General features: G+C 37.8%; 1 protein-coding gene and 1 long non-coding RNA gene across 10 annotated transcripts in view; one reads left to right on the plus strand and one right to left on the minus strand.

The window, feature by feature from the left end:
• LOC109502712 overlaps window positions 1–8,018 on the plus strand; it is a 57,532-nt gene extending 49,514 nt beyond the window's left edge. For all 4 annotated transcript variants that reach the window (XR_006583257.1, XR_006583259.1, XR_002744818.2 and 1 more), the window contains 2 exons: window positions 6,048–6,323; window positions 7,747–8,018. This is a non-coding gene — a long non-coding RNA (uncharacterized LOC109502712). The remainder of the gene's footprint in view (window positions 1–6,047; window positions 6,324–7,746) is intronic.
• The window catches only part of KCNH7 (potassium voltage-gated channel subfamily H member 7), a 646,875-nt gene that overhangs the window by 170,627 nt on the left and 454,709 nt on the right, over window positions 1–21,539 (minus strand). The gene's annotated exons all lie outside the window — the stretch shown is intronic.

Below are 21,539 nucleotides of genomic sequence, written 5' to 3' on the forward strand. Positions count from 1 at the left end.
ATCTTTTAAAAGGATATGGTAGTTGTAGAAACTGAATATGCCCGATGTGTTACTTTTGTAAGAGGCCAAAAAATGTAGGGCCTGAGTCTTTAAGGCTGAGTAGGAGTAAAGTTGGAGAAGAAGGAAGTTTCATGGAGAAGAGACATATGCACAATTGAAACCAATCTCACTTTAACAACTAATTATTCAGAAACAACCGTGTGCTGGGCATTGTTCTAGGTGCTGGAGGTTCAGCAGGTAACAACACTGAACCAAATCCTGCCATCGTGTCATTCATAATGGAGTTGGAGACAAAAATAATGGAGAGAAAAATAAATAAGGAAATGCATAATAGATTAAATGGTAATAGTATAGACCACCATGGAGAAAATAAAAAAGGGGATAGTGAGCACTAGGAATAGGGTAAAGTTCGTAACTTTTAGTAGAGTGGGAAAGGCCTCCCTGAATGGGTTACTTCTAAATAAAGACCTGAAGGAGATGAGAAGTGAATCATGAGCATATCTGGGAAAATAGATAACAACATATCTAAGGCCCTGCCTGGTATGGGGCTAAACTGTATTGTCCCAAATTCATACACTGGAGCCCTAACCCCAGTGTGACTGTATTTGGAGATAAGACCTTCAAGAAGGTAATTAAGGTTAAATGAGATCATAAAGGTGGGGCCGAAATCCAACAAATGTAATGTCCTTATAAGAAGAGAAAGAGATACCAAGAGTCTGTGTACACAGAGGAAAATCCATGTGAGGACTCAGTGAGAAGATAGCCATCTGTAAACCAAGCAGGGATTTTTCACTAGAGGCTAACCCTGTCAGCACCTTGATCTTGGACTTTGAGCCTCCAGAACTATGAGAAAATACATTTCTGTAATTTAAGGCACCCAGTCTGTAGTAGTTTGTTACTACAGCCTGAGCTGACCAGGATAGGCCCCCAAGCTGAAGCATGCCAGGGCAGACAATCCATGTGGTCAAAACAGATTAAGCTGAGGGGAAAGTGATAACAGATCCAGGGCAGAGAGGTAACCCAACAAAGGAGCAGGGAGAGTGTCAGAGGAACTTGTGGACACTGTAATGTCTTTGAGAAAAGAAAGCCATTGAATGGATTGAAAAAGGGAACTGATAGTCTCTACCTGCTGTAAAGACATGGTACATAAAACTTTGTTACCAACTTGCTCTTGACAGATTAAGAGTATACTAGAACATATAGTGTGAACTGGGAAGTGATGGATGAGGCTTGAGGGATAGGAGGTCACATCGTGAATGTCTTCTATGTACTTGGAATTCAGTCTTTTGAGGTTGAGGGTACAATGAATGGGTTTAATCATGAGACCATCTTCAAAACTAGTATTTTCTTTTAAAGTTTATTTATTTATTTTGAGACAGGGAGAGCACAAGTGGGGGGAGGAACGGAGAGAGAGAGAGGGAAAGAGAGAGAATCCCGAGCATGCTCCACACTGTGCAGAGCCCTACGCAGGGCTCAAACTTACCAACTGTGAGATTATGACCTGAGCTGGAATCAGGAGTTTGACCCTTAACCAACTGAGCCACCCAGGAGCCAGTAACAGTAGTATTTTAGTACACACTTAGGGCATGCACTGTTTTAGATACTAGTGATGTCTTAGGGAAGAGAGATAAGTCCAAAAGAAATAGGAGTTATTTATTTGAAGAGACAAAAGGCGTATTTAGAAAAACTACTTATTAACCAGAATAATGGAATAGCCTACAGTCTATTTGACCTTGTGGACTGGGTCAAACTGGATTGCTTATGGGAGGCAGATATTCCAATACTTGCCCATTTCTCTTATGTTACCAGTTCCATGGTTAAATCTAAAGGAAGTTAGTGAAAACAAATTGGAGACCTTCATGTGAACTACAAAAAACATTTTACGGAGGAGTTATTAACAAAAAAACTGAGTTGGCAGATATTTAGCAGTGTACCTAACGATACCTAACAATACATTAGGTCCAACAAAGGAACCTCAAAATAATAATCACCAACATGTATAGATTTAGCATAACAATCACAGATATAATTAAAGCATAACAATGATGAACATATTTAGACAGTTGATGAAGTTGAGAGAGTAACATGGTGCTAAAAATACCATTTCAGAATTTCCAGGAGAGATTATATAGATGCCTTTTCATTTGAAAAATGAAGAACCTAATTTACACAAAGCTGCTCATCACATTCATATTCTAGGTATTGGTATTACCACTGTGTGAGATGTCCACAGCATGAATAATTTACTTTTAATGGCTTCTTATGTAAAACAATTTCAAGTATTCCGAAAATGGCGAGGCAGTGCCAGTGAGGAGTAAATTTCTTGGATATGTAGCTCTGTGTAGCCCTGGAACTGGACAGACCTAGCTCTGCTTTTATTCACTGAGTGGCCTTGGATAGGTTACTTAATCTCCCTGAGACTCAGATTCCTCATCTGTAAAGTGAGGAAAAGAAGAGAAAGAGCCTTACCTTCTAGTGTTGTTGGGAAGGTGAAATTAGATAATACTTGTAAATAGCATTGAGCCTGGTGTATAGAAATTGAGCAAGAAATGAGAGTTGTTGCCTTTACGGGGGGGGGGGGGATAAATTTGAAAATAAATTTCAACTTGAAATGGTGGTTAAACTTCCCTCAAAGGTTTGATGAAAAAATTGATTCATTCAACTCTTTATGGAGCTTCAGTGAAGAACTCATTAGCCTAATCCCCTTGTCTTCAGATGAGAAAGCACATCAAATGGCAGCTGGAATGGGGTAGGGGCTTAGTACAGGAAAGACTCTTTTGTTATCTAGTGTCTTAAAATATGTCTCCTTCACTTTGCAGTGACAAGGCCCTTGGTTTATTTCCAATAGTTCTTCTGTCCCTGTAGACTGTCTTATTGCCTTCAGAAAGAAAACCATAGACTTGGTAGCTTTTATGATAGCAGAGCTCAGCCTCTTTGGGCAAGCCCCACAGTCAGTGGAATCTGGTACATAGTGGAAATGTGTGAAACAATCTTTAATTCTGGGTTTGCTCTAGGAGTACCATAATTAGTATTTGAAAGCACATTTTAGAAAGAAGGGTAATAATAACAGCTAACATTTATTGGATGCCAGCCACCACTCTAATGCCTTTATATGCATTAATATCACTTGCATCTTCACAAATGATAATGGCACCATTATATTCCTATTATGTAGACGAAAAGTAAGCCATGCACAGTTCTCTTTTTCCTTGATCTCAGGGCACTCCTTGCCCTTTCCATGACTGGGGAGGAATATGTGGGTTGCAATTCCTTCATTAGACAAAGACCCCGAATGCCATGATTTTGAAATCAGATATGTTCTAAGAAATCTTTATCTTTTGTGAGTAATGGCCTGAGAGCTAAAACTCTTCCCTCCTCCTTTCCCCTAGTCTTGCACATTTCTGCAGTATTCTCAGCTTAGGCAGAGTTCCTTTCTGCTGCCACCTGACAGGCAGGAAGGCGCCCTGTACTTGCTGGGACTGCTCCAGCCCCACATTTCATGTAATCTATTCAGTCCTATACTCCTTCATGACCTTTCTACCTCTTCTCCTTTTTATCAGCTCTGGGCTTTCTAGGAATAACGGTGCTCTACTCTGCTCCCTCAGTCTCTCTCTATTATCTTTATTACTGCTGTTAACAGCCACATAATTAAATCATGGCTACTATTTTCTGAATGTTTTCTACGTGCCACAAGATTCTCATGAGTCAACTTTATCTTAGGTTTCTCAAGTAGGCAGTAGAACCAGGTTTGAACTCTGAACTCTCCAGCTTTTACTCTTTCTCCTACATCATGTGTCCCAAACAGAGAAATGTTAATAGGTGTAATTGGAAAGTGCTTTCTGTAATTAATCCAGTCTGGGAAAGTGTCCTTCTCTAGAAGATGCTCAGTGAACATCATTGCATTCAAGTTTTGAGAAGTTCTGCAAAAACAAGTATATTTACTTTGTTTAATGTAGCACATCCCAAATTTGACTCTGAAATATTATTTTAGAGAAATCTGCAATGTCATTGAAACGCGCTGAATTGTGCCATACTCCTTCTGTTTCAAAGACACCCTTCTAAGAGGGAGAAATGTATATACCGTAAGTTGCCTAGATGCTTATAAGAGAGGAAGAAACTGCAGAAAACACAGGACTGAGGCAGGAAAGGAAAGATAATTGCAAAGGCTAGTGTTGCCTACTCAATATATTCTGCTTGGTATTGGTCCTGATCTGAGCTCTCAGAAGCCCAAGTGAAATAGCATTATCATATTTGATCACATATCTTGTGGCAATGATTTCCCCATAAGCTAGCTGTAAGTTGAAAGACCATCGCTGAACAAGATATGAGAGTGTTTCACATCCTAGGTCCTACTACTTAACAGAGATTAGGTTTTAGCACATAAAAGCCCTAATTCAATAATTCCTTACTATTCTGCACCAGAAATTGCATGAGATAATTCTGATATCTGAAATGAAATATTTTCACTGTGTTTCCTTAGGAATCATGCCTTTTCATGTGCAAAATACGGGCATATGTATCTTACAATTACTTGTTTACTTTCACTTCTTCCCATTGACATATTTTCTGTTAACATTTATGCTCAGGTGTTAGGCTCTTTTCATACTTTTTTCATACTTATATACTTGATTATTGAAAGAAAACAAGTTCAACTGTTTCTCTATACTTGATGAACCACTAACAAATTATTTTGGGGATTGAAATTAGAAAGAAAAACTCTGACACCTTGCCTGGCTAGTAAACCAGATTGTCTCTTAAGATGTACTATTATGATTCCCCACTTCCCAGCCTTGGTTCCTGTTTAATTTTAGAGCTGTTTGGATTGAATTAGTGTATTGGAACTAATAAGTGTTAGAACAAGCTGAGGCTGATTTGCAGTGCTGTACTCAGTGTCCAGGCAAGCCAAGTCTGTGTTTGCAACCAGGAATTTTGGGGGCACATTTGTGACAATTTTTAATACTTTGTGGTTTTTACACTCAAGTAAATATTTGGTTATTTGGTTCAAGTTTTTTTTCATAAGACATATTCATGTTACCAAGCTGCAAATGTAGCTACAGCAAGCCCACTCCACTAAACTGCCGTTTGTTCAGTAAAATTGCATTAACACTTAACCAACTGCACTGACTCAGAGTATGAGCAAATCTGCACATCACCAGAATATGGTACACACCACTGTCAAGGTCAAACACAATTAGAATCCTGAGGCCAGCACCACTGTGTTGATGTTAGCCACTGCTAACTAAGGCTGTATGTGTCCATATGTGTCTATGCTCTATTTGTGGTGTTCCTGTGATTGTGGAGGAGAATTCTACATTTTTTTCTCACGTTAAGTTTGTGACTTTGGAGCAAGTAGAAAACTTATAAATGATGCGAGTTTGCTTCATATCTTAGAATGAGTAAAAATGTATTTTAAATTACTAAAGTTTTCAAAGACTGTGTGAGGGACCTACTATGTGCAAGGCACTGCACCAGAAATTGTAGGAGTTACAAAGACAAATAAAAAAGGGACCTTTCATCCAAAAAAGAATCCCCTCATGAGCATGTGCTATACCTGAGAAAAAAAGACCAGTCTTTGGTGGAAAAAATGCATCTTTTCAGCTGGGCCTTAAGTGATCGTGATGGGTAGAAATTGGGAGTGAAAGGAAAAGTGTTAGCAATGAAGAAACATGGTGAATCTCTGGCAAAGTGAGCAGTGTGTGGCCCCCTCCAGGGCAACCAGTGTAATTACCTCATGCCTAGCATTTCTGATTTTAATAACAAGAAACAGGTAACTTTTATTAAACAACTGCTATGTGCCAATTATTATGTTGAGTCCTGTGCGTGCTATATCTTACTTAATCCTCGTGAGAACCTTAATGAAGTACCTACACTAAATATCCCCATTTCATAGAAGAAGACCTTGAATCATGGAAAGAACAAGTGACCTCCCCCAAGTCACACAGCCAGTCGGCTGGAGAGTCAGGATAACAATCTAGACGGTCTATCACATGCCACTGTCTTCACACAACATAATCAGAGTTTTTTTTTTTTTTTCTACTTCTTTATAGGTGACACAAATGACCTCAGTCACACACAGCCCTATATGCTTCCGGGGTTTGATTCCAGCACACATCTTCAGGATTCTGAGAGACACCCTCTGCTTCATCCAACACGGAAAAAAGGCACATGTTAAAACACCAAAGAAATCATGGAAAGTGGTCCAGGCTCTTCTGAGAGTCCTCAACATTGAGTACAGGCCTCGATGGGGTTAAAAGACTCTGTAGGCCTGTCTGGGACAAAAGCCATAGAAGCAGAGAAAGGTGAAATCAAAGTCATTTCTCCAGGTAACTTAGCCCTCCTCTCTCCTCACAAAAATTTCGATCTTATTCGACTATTACAACTTGGGGTTTTTATTTTTATTTTTTAAATGCCTAGATTATTTTTACAGAATAGCAGATGGAGCAGAAAGGATGTCCTGGTAACTAGTGACAACACGGTTTTTTGTTCCCATTGGCGGTATTGGGGGGGAACACCCTCTCCCAGGCTTTGACACCAGACTTTGGGGCATGTGACTACTACAGATGTTCCTTGCTCCCTAAGGCTGCCAGAAGCGTGGGCCTGCAGCAGACGCCTGATGGCAAGGATTGCTTGGCAATGGCTCATTCTGCCCTGACTATACACTTCCAAGTACAGTTGCACAGCAAGAGAGGGAGGCTTGATTTCAAAAAATGATGAGTACATTTATTGTTGTTTTTGTGCTTACCCATATCAGGATTCATGACCTAGTCTGCGGTTTTCAAGATAGCAGAGTAGCAATTGTTGGGGGCCGTCTGTACATTGAGGCTGAGAGAAAAATGTGGATGAGGAATAATCTGATTTGTGCACACAGCAGCATACATTTATCTGGGGGGGCAGGATATATTTCCTGTGCCCGTGAGAGGCTCCGTAGGGTAGTGCATGAGCAGAAAGCTTTTGCATCAGATGGGCAGAGGTTAATTTGCCGATCTGCCACTTTCCATTTTTTGATTTTGGAATAAGTTATTCAAATGCTTTGAGACTGGTTCCTCATCTGAAAAATAAGGATGATGCTACCCACTTCATGGTGTTATTTGTGAAGATGAAGTGAGCCTTAGTAATTATCTGCAAAAAGCTTAAAACATTGCCTTATACACTGAAGAAAAAATGTTAGCTCTTATTACCATAAAAGAATTATCAAAAATAATTTGGAATTCTATAGCCATCAAGTCATTGTCTGAAAGACAGAGCCAAACTTTTTTTTTTTTTAAGTTGAGGAGACAGAACACAATGTGCTTGGAGTGTCCCCATCTCCCTTGTGAGCATCTAACTGCCAGTACACATCCCATGTTTCAGGTTTTATTGGCCTCTAAGTATACATTTCCCTCCTCAGACCTTGCTTCGAGTTCTAAACTTCTCCTGGGTCTTATCTCTTAGGAAAATATACCAGTCCACGTATTTATCAAAGGCACTTGTTGACAGTGATACATGGGCTTAATTTTCAGATAATAGAATAAATCTCAGCTCTGGTGTCTGAAAATTTTAGGCAGATAAGCCTGATGTTCATTTGGTTTTACCCACGACTAGGAGTATGTTGGACATAAAAGCTGGGTTAATTCCATCAGCTGAAAGTTAAGCCTTTAGAGTCTCCAAACAGCAATGTATTTCTAAATACCAATGACTCCTTTTTGCCTGATGACTTTGAAGCTGATTAGTAACTATACATTAACACGTTACTTCTCTTAATCTAAGTCCACTTGATAGCAACTTTCTGGAGATAAAGTCCTACATCAGAGAAGATTTTCTAAAGAAGGAAATTTCAGTCACTATGGTGAACCAATGGGAGAAACATTTTGCGATGACAATGGAAATTTACCACCCTTCAAATGATAAAGAAGAACTGAAAAAAAATATTAAATTGAACACACTGGTGATATTTCAGTAGACATTATAAAACCACCAGTAATGCTGATTTATCATGATTGCATTTGAAGAAAAAAGATTAAAACTTTTAAGATGAAAAATTAATTTAGTAGATTCTTTTCTCTTACTGTCACAGTAAATTTCTAGGGACAAAGAAAGCAGGCAATATTATATACCATTAATGCTAACAAGAACAAGAGAGGAGACAACATTTGGTCATCTACTAACATCACTAGAAAAAACACAGTAGAAAGAATCTGGACAAAAATTTCAATTCACGAGAAGTCAAGAAGAAGATGAATTGATTTATTTTATGTTTTAACTATTTTTTAAAAAATTTTAATCTTTATTTATTTTTATGAAAGAGAGAGACAGAGTGTGAGCAGGGGAGGAACAGAGAGAGAGGGAGACACAGAATTGGAAGCAGGCTCCAGGCTCTGAGCGTTAGCACAGAGCCCTTTGCTGGGCTTGAACTCACAACTGTGAGATCATGACCTGAGCTTAAGTCAGATGCTCAACTGGCTGAGCCACCTGCGCTCCCCGATTTATTTTATATATTAAAAAATGCTGCTCCTTCTAAGAACTGCACCTGAGAAGCAATTGGCATTTCAAAATGTCTACATGTGGATTTTATGGAAAACCTCCCAGGGAGGTGATATCAAGTTGCATCTTAATGGAGAGTGCATAAGTATTTCCAAACTATTTTCAGAAACCAAGGTGTGGAATGCTTGGCAAAATACACAAACAGTGAATGGTAATTTAGAGCCAGGCTGGAGGGAAAATAATTGAAAAATGGCATATCCTGTACCTAAGCCATGCCCCCTTTAGGGAAGGCATTGACATTGGAGTGTCAGTAGTGTTAATATTTCTGCTCAATTCATTCAGTTTTCCCTTCCAGGCTCATTCTTTATCCTTCTCCTGTTCAGAGAAAGAAGATGCTAAAAGGATTGCCTCATCTCCTGGCTTCCAGTTGGGTTGTAGCCAGTTGGGATTTCCAGCAAGAGATTGGAGGGAAGGAAGAGAGAGGTGGAGTGTTTTTTCCTCAGATTCTAGCTCTAATAAGGGCTGCAACTAGGTTGCAGTCTGGGATGCATTCTTCATGAAACTTCATAGTTCCTGTCAGCCCTCAGCATAGAGGTCTGTCTCAGGGTTCCAATAATTACCATTCCCTCTGCTTGCCCCTTCTAATGACTTTCCGTGGTTACTAAGCCTGAGACCCTGCACTGTTTCATGTTGCTCCTCATATACTCTACCCTCATTTTGTAAATGGCTCTTTCATTAACTCTCCTCACATTACCCAATTTGAGTGTTCCAAAAATATTTGGATACTGATTCATACAGGGTAAAAATATTACCAGACAAGGAAAGTAAGTGAAGGCAGACATTTCATCCTTAAAGAATAAAGATGTAGCAAATATGGAGATAATGAGAATCAGATATGTGAGACCAAAAGAACCTAAACAATTAGGTTAGATGATGATGATAATAATAATAATAATAATAATAATAATAATAATAATAAGGCACTACATTTGTCCCCATATCGATTGTCAGAAATCTTTTTTTTTAATTTTTTTAATGTTTATTTATTTTTGAGACAGAGAGAGACAGAGCATGAATGGGGAAGGGTCAGAGAGAGAGGGAGACACAGAATCCGAGCAGGCTCCAGGCTCTGAGCTGTCAGCCCAGAGCCTGACGTGGGGCTCGAACCCATGGACCGTGAGATCACAACCTGAGCAGAAGTCGGATGCTTAACCGACTGAGCCACCCAGGTGCCCCGTCAGAAATCTTAATTAGGACAAAATGTGAGTGTCAGGTATCTGGATAAGATATATGACTTTCCAAGATGAAATTCCTTTAAAACTTCAACGGAGATGAAATATAATAGACTAAGTTCTGAGTAGTGGTCAGAAAATGGCAAATTAGTAAGCGGTAACAGCATAATCAAATTCAACATTTTAATGTAAGTGAGAGGAACTAAAAATAATCATCAGGAGAGTACTTAATGATGGAAAACAAACAAACAGAAAAAACTGACAGAGGATTTAAAACACTTTTTTTTAATAAAGTGCTCATTAATATCCCAGGGGACACTTTCAGTTCATTTAAATGCACCATAATGTAATTTCAACAAAATAACTTGACCACGAGCCATGCATGACTAAGTGGCAAACCTATACACTTGAATGAAGAAAAGAAACAAACAACCAAGACAGTTTTTCCAAAATGAAGAAATTGTGAAAGAGAATTAAGGAATCTAGTAAAATTTGAAGGTGAAACGCAAAAAAATTAAGCCAAAAATAATTTGAGAGGCACTTGCAAAGAATTTCAAAGTGACTAATTAAGTTAAATAAGTTATTAGAAGGTGAGAAAAAAAACCCAGGAGATAAACTGGGGAACAAATGTGATCATTGAAGGTACATTCAGTGTAGAAAAGGAAACTCAGCTAAAGATCCTTTTACAAGACACAGAAGAGTTCTAGAACCACATATAAGTTGAGTGCATTAAATGTATTGTACAAAAATAATATAAATAAGTCCCCTACAACATCAATATTTAAAGTACTCAAGGTATGGTGCTGATGGCCAAAGTATGTAATTTATTACTTTAATGACCAATGTGCTGGTCAATGTGATTCCCATGATAAGCATTTAAGCGGGATCAACAGATTAAAGCAGTGCTTCTCTGCCAGGCAAGCTGTTGGCAATGGTTATAAATTGTAGGATACTAATGCCCTATTGAGAATAACATGCAGGTGGAAAGGTAACATTTTTCTGTAAGGCAAAATCTGGTCTGTTTCATCTGTTGTATATTTTTTAGCTTAAATAAATACCAAGCAGAACCAAAATGAAAAGAGAAATAAAGCAATGGAATAGAAGGCAATTGTTAGCTAGCCACTCTGGACCCAGCACTGTGGTAGGGAATCTAACACAGCCATTAAATACTGACAGTGTTCCAGGGGTAAGAATTATTGTCTCCTTTTTACAGAAGGAAACAGGCTCCACAACTACATCACTAACTGGCTACGGGTGAATTGCCATGAAAAAGTAGAATCCAGACTCCTGCCCAGGTCTGTCTGGTTCTAAGTATCCTGTTTATTTCAGTAAATTCATTTGGATTATTTAAAAAAAAAATGTAACAGAGATTTATCAGGGATTTTAGGTTTTAAAATACTGAATGAAAGTCTTCTTTAGACAGTTTTGCAAAGACAAAGAACTGATTCAAAAATAAGAAAAAAAGAAAAGGATAGGAACAATCAGGCATTTCTATGCCTAGGAATCATTAACAGTGTTTGCTGGGCAGAATTCTAAGATGGCTCCCAGGATTTCCTGCCTCTCGTGTGCATACCCTGAATAATTTTAGTGACAATGAATAGTATGAATCTGACCGTCACAAGTAGTTAATGTCTCATGGTACGGTTGATCTTAAGAGAGGGAAATCTGCGCCTGGGTGGCTCAATCGATTAAGCGGCCAACTTCAGCTCAGGTATGATCTCCCGGGTTCCTGGATTCGAGCCCCCCATGTCGGATTCTGTGCTGACAGTCCAGAGCCTGGAGCCTGCTTCAGATTCTGTGTCTCCCTCGCTCTCTGCCCCTCCCCCACTCACACTCTGTGTCTCCCTCTCTCTCTCTCTCTCTCAAAAATAAACATTTAAAAAAATTTAAAGAAAAGGGAAAAAGAAAAGAAAAAAAGAGAGATTACCCAGGTGATCCTAACATAATCACTTGGAACCTCTAAAAGCAGAGATTTCTCTCTGGCTCCTCACAAGAGAGAGAATCTTCCTTGACTGCTGGCCTGGAAGGAAGCAAACACTTCTGTTTGAACTGCTGAGGGGGAGGCCTCTAACAGCTGAATGGGCCGCTGAATTGACAGCTAGTAGGAAATGGATTCTGCCATCAACCTTTGCACTTGAAGAGAAACTCAACCCCGATGAGAACCACAGCCCTGGAATGATAGCATGATTTCAGCCTTGTGAGATCCTGAGAAAGAAACCAGTCACACTGTGCCCGGACTTCTGACCTAGCTAATAAATCGTTTAAAGCTGCTAATTTGTGGTATTTTATCATGCAGCTATAGGAAACTAATACACAACCAAAACTGCTTCTGGAATTTGTCTTATCTGACAGTTTTACAATAGTTCAGGTGACTGAACGGTAAAATTATAGGAAGGTTTTGCATATAGTAAAAGCTTGATCTGTGGGGAAAACACTGAATGGACATTGAGTTACGCGTGCTATGTGAAATGGCAAAAGTTTCGGTCTGGGCCTCAGGCAAGGCATTTCAGGAGGAATTAATCTAGATGGTATTTGCAAGATAATGGATGGGTCTCAACCAGCAATTAAGGTTCATTAAAGAGCTACAGAGAACATTTTCATTGCTCCCTGTAGATATGGGCTCAACATGCTACTGCTGTTGAGAGAAGACTAACCACATTTCAAGGCATCCTCAGGAAGAGGGTGTTGGGAACTAGAATCAAAAGATATGGTGTGTGGGGGGGAAATACACAGTTAATCCTTTCCTCGGATAACGTTAAGAGTCACCCTTCTTAAACATCAGGAAATGGTTAAGTGACAGACCAGGTCCCCAAATGAGAAACTAAAACGAGCCGCAAGCAAAACTTTCTTTAGAAGTACATTTTACAATTATACTCTTGATCTGGAGAGTTAAAGACCGAAGACGTATTCTCAAAGTTAATTTAAAAAATAATAAGGGACTTTATAGAAGGAGTGTTGGTGACAATCTGAAAGTCCAATTAGTGGGAGAGGATGTTTCTTTCCCTTTCAGGGTATTTCTTTCATGTCCTGGAAATTAAACTAGTATAACACTCCTGACTTCTCTCCACCCTTTTGGTCACCTTTGGGAAAGTAGAGAAATTTGTCTGGTTGGTAAAATTGATACGATATATTAGGCAGGCTTGACTCAGCTGCTCTTTTTATCTCTTAAGAAAAAGCCTGACCAAAGAAAGCACATTTTCTCCTTTGGATGTTTCTAGCTGAGTGGACAAAGCTACTGGGCCTCAGTATTGGGGCTTAGTATGAGGAAGTTCAAACCTCCCCCAAATAGAAGACATAAACTCTACCCTGGCCTTTTTTTGGAGTCGTAAAGGTGAAGTTTTACTCCAGAAATCATATATTTTGTCTTACTTTTCCACTGGCTTAATTTGCTGTGTGGTAGGGAAAGACCCTGATGATGAGCACAAGGTAGCTCCTCCGAATGTTACAAAGACAAAGACGAATTCTAAAAGTTGAAACTTAAAGCACAGCTTTTTTCATAATTGAAAAGTATATTTAAGAAATTTGTTACTTCAAGAAGTGCACAGAGTGAAATTACAAAAGACTTCAGGAAGTGTTTAATAAATCTAATTATTATAAATTTAAAAAGAATTAAGGCTAAGTACATCCCTACATGTCTGAGGTGATAAAACTGGGTTGTTCTATCATTTTGTATAGTATCCCCAGTATGCTTTAATTCATTTGCTCATTATTCATGCAGTAGTCTGAACCGCTGTGGTCTTTTTAATATTTGAAGATCTTTCTAGCATTGAAAACATTTCTAATGTCAATATATAAAGCAAGAAACATCACCTGTAAGTCTCAACAGGAAAGATTTGTAATCCTAGTTCTCTTGTGTATTGTTTTTATTCACTACTAACTTTATAACATTGAGTTTTTAATTACTAAATTCTTGATACAGAATGTGAATTTTACTTTTAATGATTCTTCTAGGAGTTGTTAGGAGCACTTTAACCAGTGGAAATTTATGACAAACATTAATTAAACTTTTAAACATAAATATCCCTAACAAGACAGTGACAAAAGATCTAAAATGGAGACCTTGATGAATTTTCCATGTTAGACATCTCATCCTCATGGTTCCCTGGACCCAGGAATGAGAAAAAATCATGTTGACTTCATCTAGAAAACACAATTTAAAAACTGTCACTTTCTTCCTTGCAGAAATTTAAAGGGTCAAAGGCAATGTATTGGACAATTCCAAAGGACTCTATTACCATTTTATCTGGGATCTCTTCTGCACTTTTGAAAGAATTCTGCACTTTATTATACCATTTACATTGATGGTCTATTTTGTGGGATCCTATTGTATTATTTGTATATAGGTTAAATTTTCGGTTTGAGTATAAGATGAAGTTATGCCATTTCATTTGTTTATGTTTATTAAAACATAACTCCTTTGTGCACACAGGCTTTGTTCAAATTTAATGAATAAATAAACTTCCCAGAGTAGGTCCCACCAGAAACTACAAGGCTATGATTCCAACTGGGGTCAGACCTGAAGCATCTGTGGTGGTTACATTTGCCTACACACCCTTAGGATATACTTCTTTATGATGTTTAGGGAATACTGGGTTATTACTGACTTTAGGGATCTTAGCTTCAAGAAACAAGTCACTTTATCCTTGGCACAGCTATAGTAATAACATAAAATCATTATTACAAAAAACCATGAAAGGAAAGTGTAGTTTACCCTGTACCCTTTGCATGGTTTTAGAAGGATACAACTGGATAAAAGCTTGTGCAAGAAAACTGAGGGAAACATGTGAGGTTGAGGATTGCAAAGACAGGTAGAAATATAATCACATCTGTGCTCTAATCAGAACATAACACTATGAATATATAATGACTGTTTCTAGCTAGTCATATTCTTCTTATCAAAGCTACATTACTATGAAGAGATGAGCTATGTCATTCTTAGTGTTTATTTATTTTTGACAGAGAGACAGAGCATGAATGGGGGGAGGGGCAGAGGGAGGGAGACACAGAATCCGAAGCAGGCTCTAGGCTCTGAGCTGTCAGCACAGAGCCTGACGCGGGACTCGAACTCACACACCACGAGATCATGACCTGAGCCAAAGTGCGACGCTCAACCGACTGAGCCACCCAAGCGCCCCAAACCATGCCATTCTTTTTAACAATGTACTTCATTGGTAGCATATTAGTTTCCTGTTGCTGCTATAGAACACCACCACAATTGAGTAGGTTAAGACAACAGAAATTTATTATTTTACAGTTTTGAATGTCAGAAATCCAAAATGGGTTGGCAAGAAGTGACCATTTGGTTGGAAGGTGAAGTCCAGGAAACTTACTTTGGAGCTGTCTTGTCTTAGCAAGTTTGATATTTTTACATGGATTTTATGTTTATACGGTGGCAGATTGAAGAGAGGAACTAATAAAACTTTTGGACTCAAATTCTTCTCTTCTTTTCCCCCCTCAACTCAAACCGCCTTGGCTCTGCCATTGCTAGTGTTAGAAAATTCTGCTTAAAGGAACAGAAAAGACAAGGCAGGTGGGTGGTCCCCCTGTGTGGAACTTACTTGCAGACAACACTGATTAAACAAGTGCTGCTCTCTTTGACATTTTATTTTATCCATTAGGTCAATTCAATGTCAGCATGCCAGTGTACCTCAGTTTCACAGGATCTATGATTTCATACACTTTGCTCAAATTCTTTCTATAGATACTTGTGTATATTTGGAATTTACTTAGTCTTTGATTAGAATTTTACATAGCATAGGGGCACTTGGGTGGCTCAGTCGGTTGGGCACCTGAGTTCAGCTCAGGTCATGATCTTGGGGTTCTTGAGTTCAAGCCCCACATCTGGGCTCACTGCTGTCAGTGCAGAGCCTGCTTCAGACCTTCTTTCCCCCTCTCTCTGCCCCTCCCTTGCTTGTGCTCTCTCAAAAATGATTAAAACACTTAAAAGTTATCAAAAATGAATTTCACATGGCATAATAAAGTAAGTGTTCTCTTTGTGACATACTACACTTAATGTAGGAACCCAGCATTTTGAACTAAACCTGATTATTTAGGAGATCTAACCCTGATAATATTGCAGAAATTTTAGGTTTTAGGTTTCTCTAGTTCTTGTCGTCTGCATATATTGGTTTCATCAGTATTTATTTCCTGTGTGTAGATTAGCAGCCTCATGGTGTCTGTAAGTATTTGGAGTTAATAAAGCACTTGCAATGTAATCATAAAATGGTCTAATCCATTTGAGTAAAAATTTCCATGTATTTTAGGGCAATTATTTTTCCAGTTTCTTTATCTATAGGATCCTATGTATAAGAGAACTTAAAAAATAAAGATGTTCATTGCAGTGTTTTATATGCTGGTTCAAATTGTTAATAAAACAACAACAACAACAACAACAACAAAAACATTCAAATATAACCCTGGGAAAATTTCACCTATGTTGTGGATAAATTAGAATAAAAAGTGATTGTAAAAAGGAACTGGGAATATTTCTGTGTATTGGTATAAAACTGTATTCACACCATGTGAAGAATTAAAAAATCAGCTTGAAAACTGAGCATTTATGAGTCCATAAATTTTGCTAAAATGTGTACATGTAATTATGCATGCTTAGAATAGAATCTGGAAGGAAATACACTTATACATCAAAGTGTTACTAATTAAAAATAACATTGAATGCTTATTATATGTCAGGCTCTGTTCTAAATGTTTTGTATGTATCATTTTATATACTTCCAGAGGAAGTCCATGACATATTATTATCTTGAATTTATAGAAGAAGAAACCAAATCACAGAAAGATGAAATAAGTTGGCAAAGACATTTGGTAATCTAATACTATTTTGAGATGTGAATTTTCAGAGGACTCTTACCTCTACTTTGTCCATAGTCTATGCTGGAATTCTCATAATGAATTGCAAGTATTACCTTTGTAATTATGAAAAAGTAGGAAGGTATTTTTCATTTGGAAAAAAAACACTCTATAAAGGAGGAAATCAGTTATGAACATCTGGCTGCAATTTATCTGACACGATATATTATTGAAAATGTAAGAAAACTGATACTTGAAAACCTATCTTACTGAGTTTTTAAAATCCATTACTTTTGAAAATGAATTGATATTAGATTTCAAAATTTCTACAAAAATAATTGAACAAAAAGTCAATGATTTTTTTTTAGTGTTTGCATGCAAATTCCATGTTTTCCTAAAAATTAATTTCACACTAAGCTGCAAAACATGTGAAATAGTATCTTCATTTTAAAATTAGTCTAGAGGCACCTGGCTGGCTTAGTCAGTAGAGCACGTGGCTCTTGATCTCAGGGTCATGAGTTCAAGCCCCATATTAGGTGTAGTGCAAACTTACTTAAAAAAATAACAATAAAGTAAAGTAAAATTAGTCCATAAAATTTTAAAAGTACATAACATCAATATGATGCAACCACTAAGGGATTTTGTTTAAAAATCACCTTGGTTTTAGTCAAATTGTATTAATGCATTCACAGAAAGAAACAGTTGGTGTTCTGGTTATCTATTACAAACCACCCCCAAAATTGGTAGTTAAAAATGCAATGTAGCATTATTTTGCATGGTTCTTTAGTTTAAGTTCTGAGCTGGGTTATTTAAGCTTAGTTTCCTTCATGTAACTGGGGTTAGATTTTGGTTGTGGCTGCAGTCATCTGAAGGCCAGATTGGACTAGACAGGACAGGACTGGATATCCAAGATGGCACATTTTACGTGGAAGGCAGATGAAGGTGGCTAATAGTTGGAAGTTTAAGCAGAGCTGTAAACTAGAATGCTTACATATGCCTTCCCCAAGTGGCTTCGGTTTCTCATAAAAAGGTACCTTGGTTTCTAGAGGAAACATCCCAAGAATGAGTGGTGTTGTGAGCTTTACAAGAGGCAGAAAGTGGAGACGGTCAGGACAACTAATGCTAAGCCCAGAACCAGTACAGCATCATGCTTTTCATATTGTATTGAGCAAATTGCCACAGGGCCCACCTATACTCAACAGAGTAGAGAAACAGACTCCCCCTCTTGATGCAACAGTGGTAAAAAATGGGAGAATGACAAAATGCTGGTTCAGTTATCTTTGGAACAAGCAACCTGCTGCAGTTGACTGAAAAGCAAACTAGTCTTTGCAAAATATATTTGCTTTATATTTGATGTCAAAAAAATGTCACTGACAAGAAATGGTTAAATTCCTGGATGAGCCTGATAGTGATTATACTGGTAATGATTATTATAAATGATGCTGTATATGTCACTTTACAGTTGATAGTCTATTTTTCTGTATAAGTTGCCTATTTGTTTTTCTTTTAATTGTGGGTGACTGGGAAATGGAGATGTGTAGAGTGGGAATAAAGGTTGGCAGTAAAGGGTAACTCCACAGAAAGAAACCATAAAACCATCACATATATTTAAAGATAATTGTTGTTAATCTGCAAATTTAATTTTTAAAAGACAGAAGATCATTCTTTCTGTATAAATATAGTAATATATATCATTGTACCTTGCAATTTATAAAGGCTTTTCATATATATATTTCCTGTTTTAAGTCTGCATTAAATTTTTTTTGGATCAGGAACCTGAGGGACAAGTAAGTTAAGTGATGTCCTTAAAGTCACATAAGCTAATAATGGGGATTGAAGCACAGGTTTTCTGTTCCAGGACCTTACACTTCCACCTAATCTATTCCTTTTTGAGAGACAGAGCACGAGTGGGAGAGGGCAGAGAGAAAGGGAGACATAGAACCTGAAGCAGGCTCTGAACCGTCAGCACAGAGCCCAACGCGGGGATTGAACCCACAAACTGTGATATCATGACCTGAGCTGAAGTCAGATGCTTAACCACCTGAGCCACCCAGGTGCCCCCACCCTTTAAAAATTTTTTTTCAGGACCCTACACTTTGAATCAAAGTACTTTTTTTGGGTTTTTCTTTTTTTAAAAGTACATGAGAAAACAAAAATGAACAAAGATAGTCATGTAATTTTGGGCAAGCTACATGACCTTTTTAATCTGGAAAAGAAATAAAATGGACACAATAATAACAGTGTCTACCTTGTATAACTGTTGGAAAGATTAAGAGGGAAAGTGTGATAAAGTCAGAGAGAAGGTCTGGTGGATGTTAACTCATACTCCTGTTATGGCAATTATTATTAACATTATATTAAAAAGACAATATGGTGCAACAGAGCAAGTATGGAGTCAGATCTAGTTTTATTGGTAAAAAATTGCTACAATTTTTAAAAGCAAACAAAACCAACCAACCAACCAAACAAACACACTTGCTGAGAATACCTTTCTGATATTATAATAGCCTGGGAAACCTGTTGAACTTATCCATATACTAGTCACATTTGGAAGACTGCACTATGGAAAAAGCAACTTCCCAAATCTCAGTAGTCTACTCCAAAAATGGCTTATCTCTTGCTTCTGTTAAACATGGACTTAGCTGCGGGTTATCTGTGGCTCTATTGCTAAATCCTTCTTTATTACAGAACCCAGGCTCACATTGTTTTTATGGCAGGAGAAAACACAAAGACTGAGCTGTATAATGGCTCTTAAAACATTTTTTCAAATGTGATACATTTCACTTACACTCACATTTCATTGGCCCAAGACCTATTTATGGGTAAGCTCAACATCAACTTGGCAAGGATGCTTAATTCTCTTACAGGAAGAAGATTAATTAATTAGAAGCAATAAAATCACCTATTGTAATCCAAGATAGGAATCATGTGTCTAAAATTCCTGGAGGCAAAAATCATCTGCAATATTAAAAAAAGCCTTTTTTAATGTTTATTTATGTTTAAGAGTGAGAGAGACAGAACACGAGTAGGGGAGGGGCAGAGAGAGAGGGAGACACAATCTGAAGCAGGCTCCAGGCTCTAAGCTGGAAGCACAGAGCCTGACGTGGGGCTCGAACCCATGAACCATGAGATCACGACCTGAGCCAAAGTCAGACACTCAACCGAATGAGATACCAAGGTGCTCCGAAATATTTTTAAATATTTGTTTCTCGTTACCTAGCACACAACTTCATACGCGGCAGGTGCTCATGAAATATGAATTGGTGAATCATGACACGGGCAAAGATTAACATGCAGCACACCTTTGCACTGTGACCCTTTTCTTCCCTTGCTCTAAGATGAGGAAGGAATGATTAATATTTAAACTTCTGTTGTTAACCTAGATGTGTATTCAAACATACTCAGAGAATGAATAGAGTGTTCTTCAAATAATTGCAATAATATTGAATGAGAGCAAACAAGTATAGGCAATTAAGTCAAGTTAAAGTAGTTAATTAATTCATTCAACAAATAAGCTATTAGAGGTTTCTATGTGTCAGGCACTGAACAAAATATTTAAAGATGAATAAGACTGAGGTATAGCCCTTACCCTTAGTAAGGTATAGGGACACCTAATCAGGCCCTTAGTTTTATAGTGAAAAGTTTTGTAGATTAATCTGTTGTTTTAATTTTAAGCTCCCAAACTAGAGTGGGGAGGCATGTCTGTGTGAGGGTATATAATTATTTTAATATAACTACTTTCTTTGAATAGTCCACCTAATCTAAAGACAATGGTATTTTTTTTCTAATATCCTTAAAAATAGAAGATAGCATTGCACACAGAAATATGCTGAAAAGGTCTCCTAAATCACGAGCAATCTTTTTTTTTTTAACATTTATTTATTCTTGAGACAGAGAGAGACAGAGCATGAATGGGGGAGGGTCAGAGAGAGGGAGACACAGAATCTGAAACAGGCTTCAGGCTCTGAGCTGTCAGCACAGAGCCCGATGCAGGGCTCGAACTCACCGACCGAGAGATCGTGACCTGAGCCGAAGTCGGACGCTCAACCGACTGAGCCACCCAGGTGCCCCCATGAGCAATCTTTATATATTATGGGAAGTGCATTTGTATATGGGAGCTAGAGTTCAACCTTCAAACTCTACATCATCTTGTGAAAAGAATTTTAAATGCTAAATTACTTTGATAAGACATATGTATGTGCAGAAAAAGTAACATGTAGAGCTTTAATTAGCACCTTCTTCTGCAAAGAGACCATATTCAAGAACTTTCCATTTCCTTTCTTTTTCTTAATATGATAAGATATAAGTCAGCTACCTACCCAAAAGATATCTAGAAACTAATGGGTGTGTAGAGTGAGTACTAGTGGAAACAATAGACACATTTCTAAACTTAAGCATTAAGCAAATATTGAATAGTAGTCAATAAATAAAATTGGAGTTTCCAAAATCTCTTCTAATTAACAATTTGTTACGTAAGCAAGTGTCATTTTTGATATTCATCATTTTTACTAAGTTATTTAAAATCACAAAAGACATATTAAGTCCCTGGCAAGACACTTAAAACATCCTTAAAAATGGCTTATTGTTTTAACTATGGGAACTGTTTCTGGGGCGAATTGACATACTTGATTTTTACTGATAGGAAATGACAGGGGTGCCCGGGTGGCTCAGTTGGTGGAGCATCTGACTCTTGGTTTCCCCTCAGGTCATGATCTAACAGTTCATGAGTTTGAGCTCAGCATCGAGCTCTGTGCTGACAGCGCAGAGCCTGCATGGGATTCTGTGTCTCCCTCTCTCTCTGCCCGTCTCCACTCACGCTCTCTATCCCTTTCTCAAAATAAATAAATAAACTTAAAAAAAGAAAGTGATATACACAATGATTTTTTTAAATTATCATAACTTGAGGTTATTTACTTACATTGATGTAGATATCATTTGGAGAAGTTTATCAAAGTGCCTTTTAAAATAAATGTTTTCCCCTCTTCATGTACTATGAATAATTTTGGAAATAAATATAAAGAAGATCAAAATTAAGTTATT

This window comes from Felis catus, chromosome C1 (assembly GCF_018350175.1).
Source record: "Felis catus isolate Fca126 chromosome C1, F.catus_Fca126_mat1.0, whole genome shotgun sequence".
In the NCBI taxonomy this organism is placed as follows: domain Eukaryota; kingdom Metazoa; phylum Chordata; class Mammalia; order Carnivora; family Felidae; genus Felis; species Felis catus.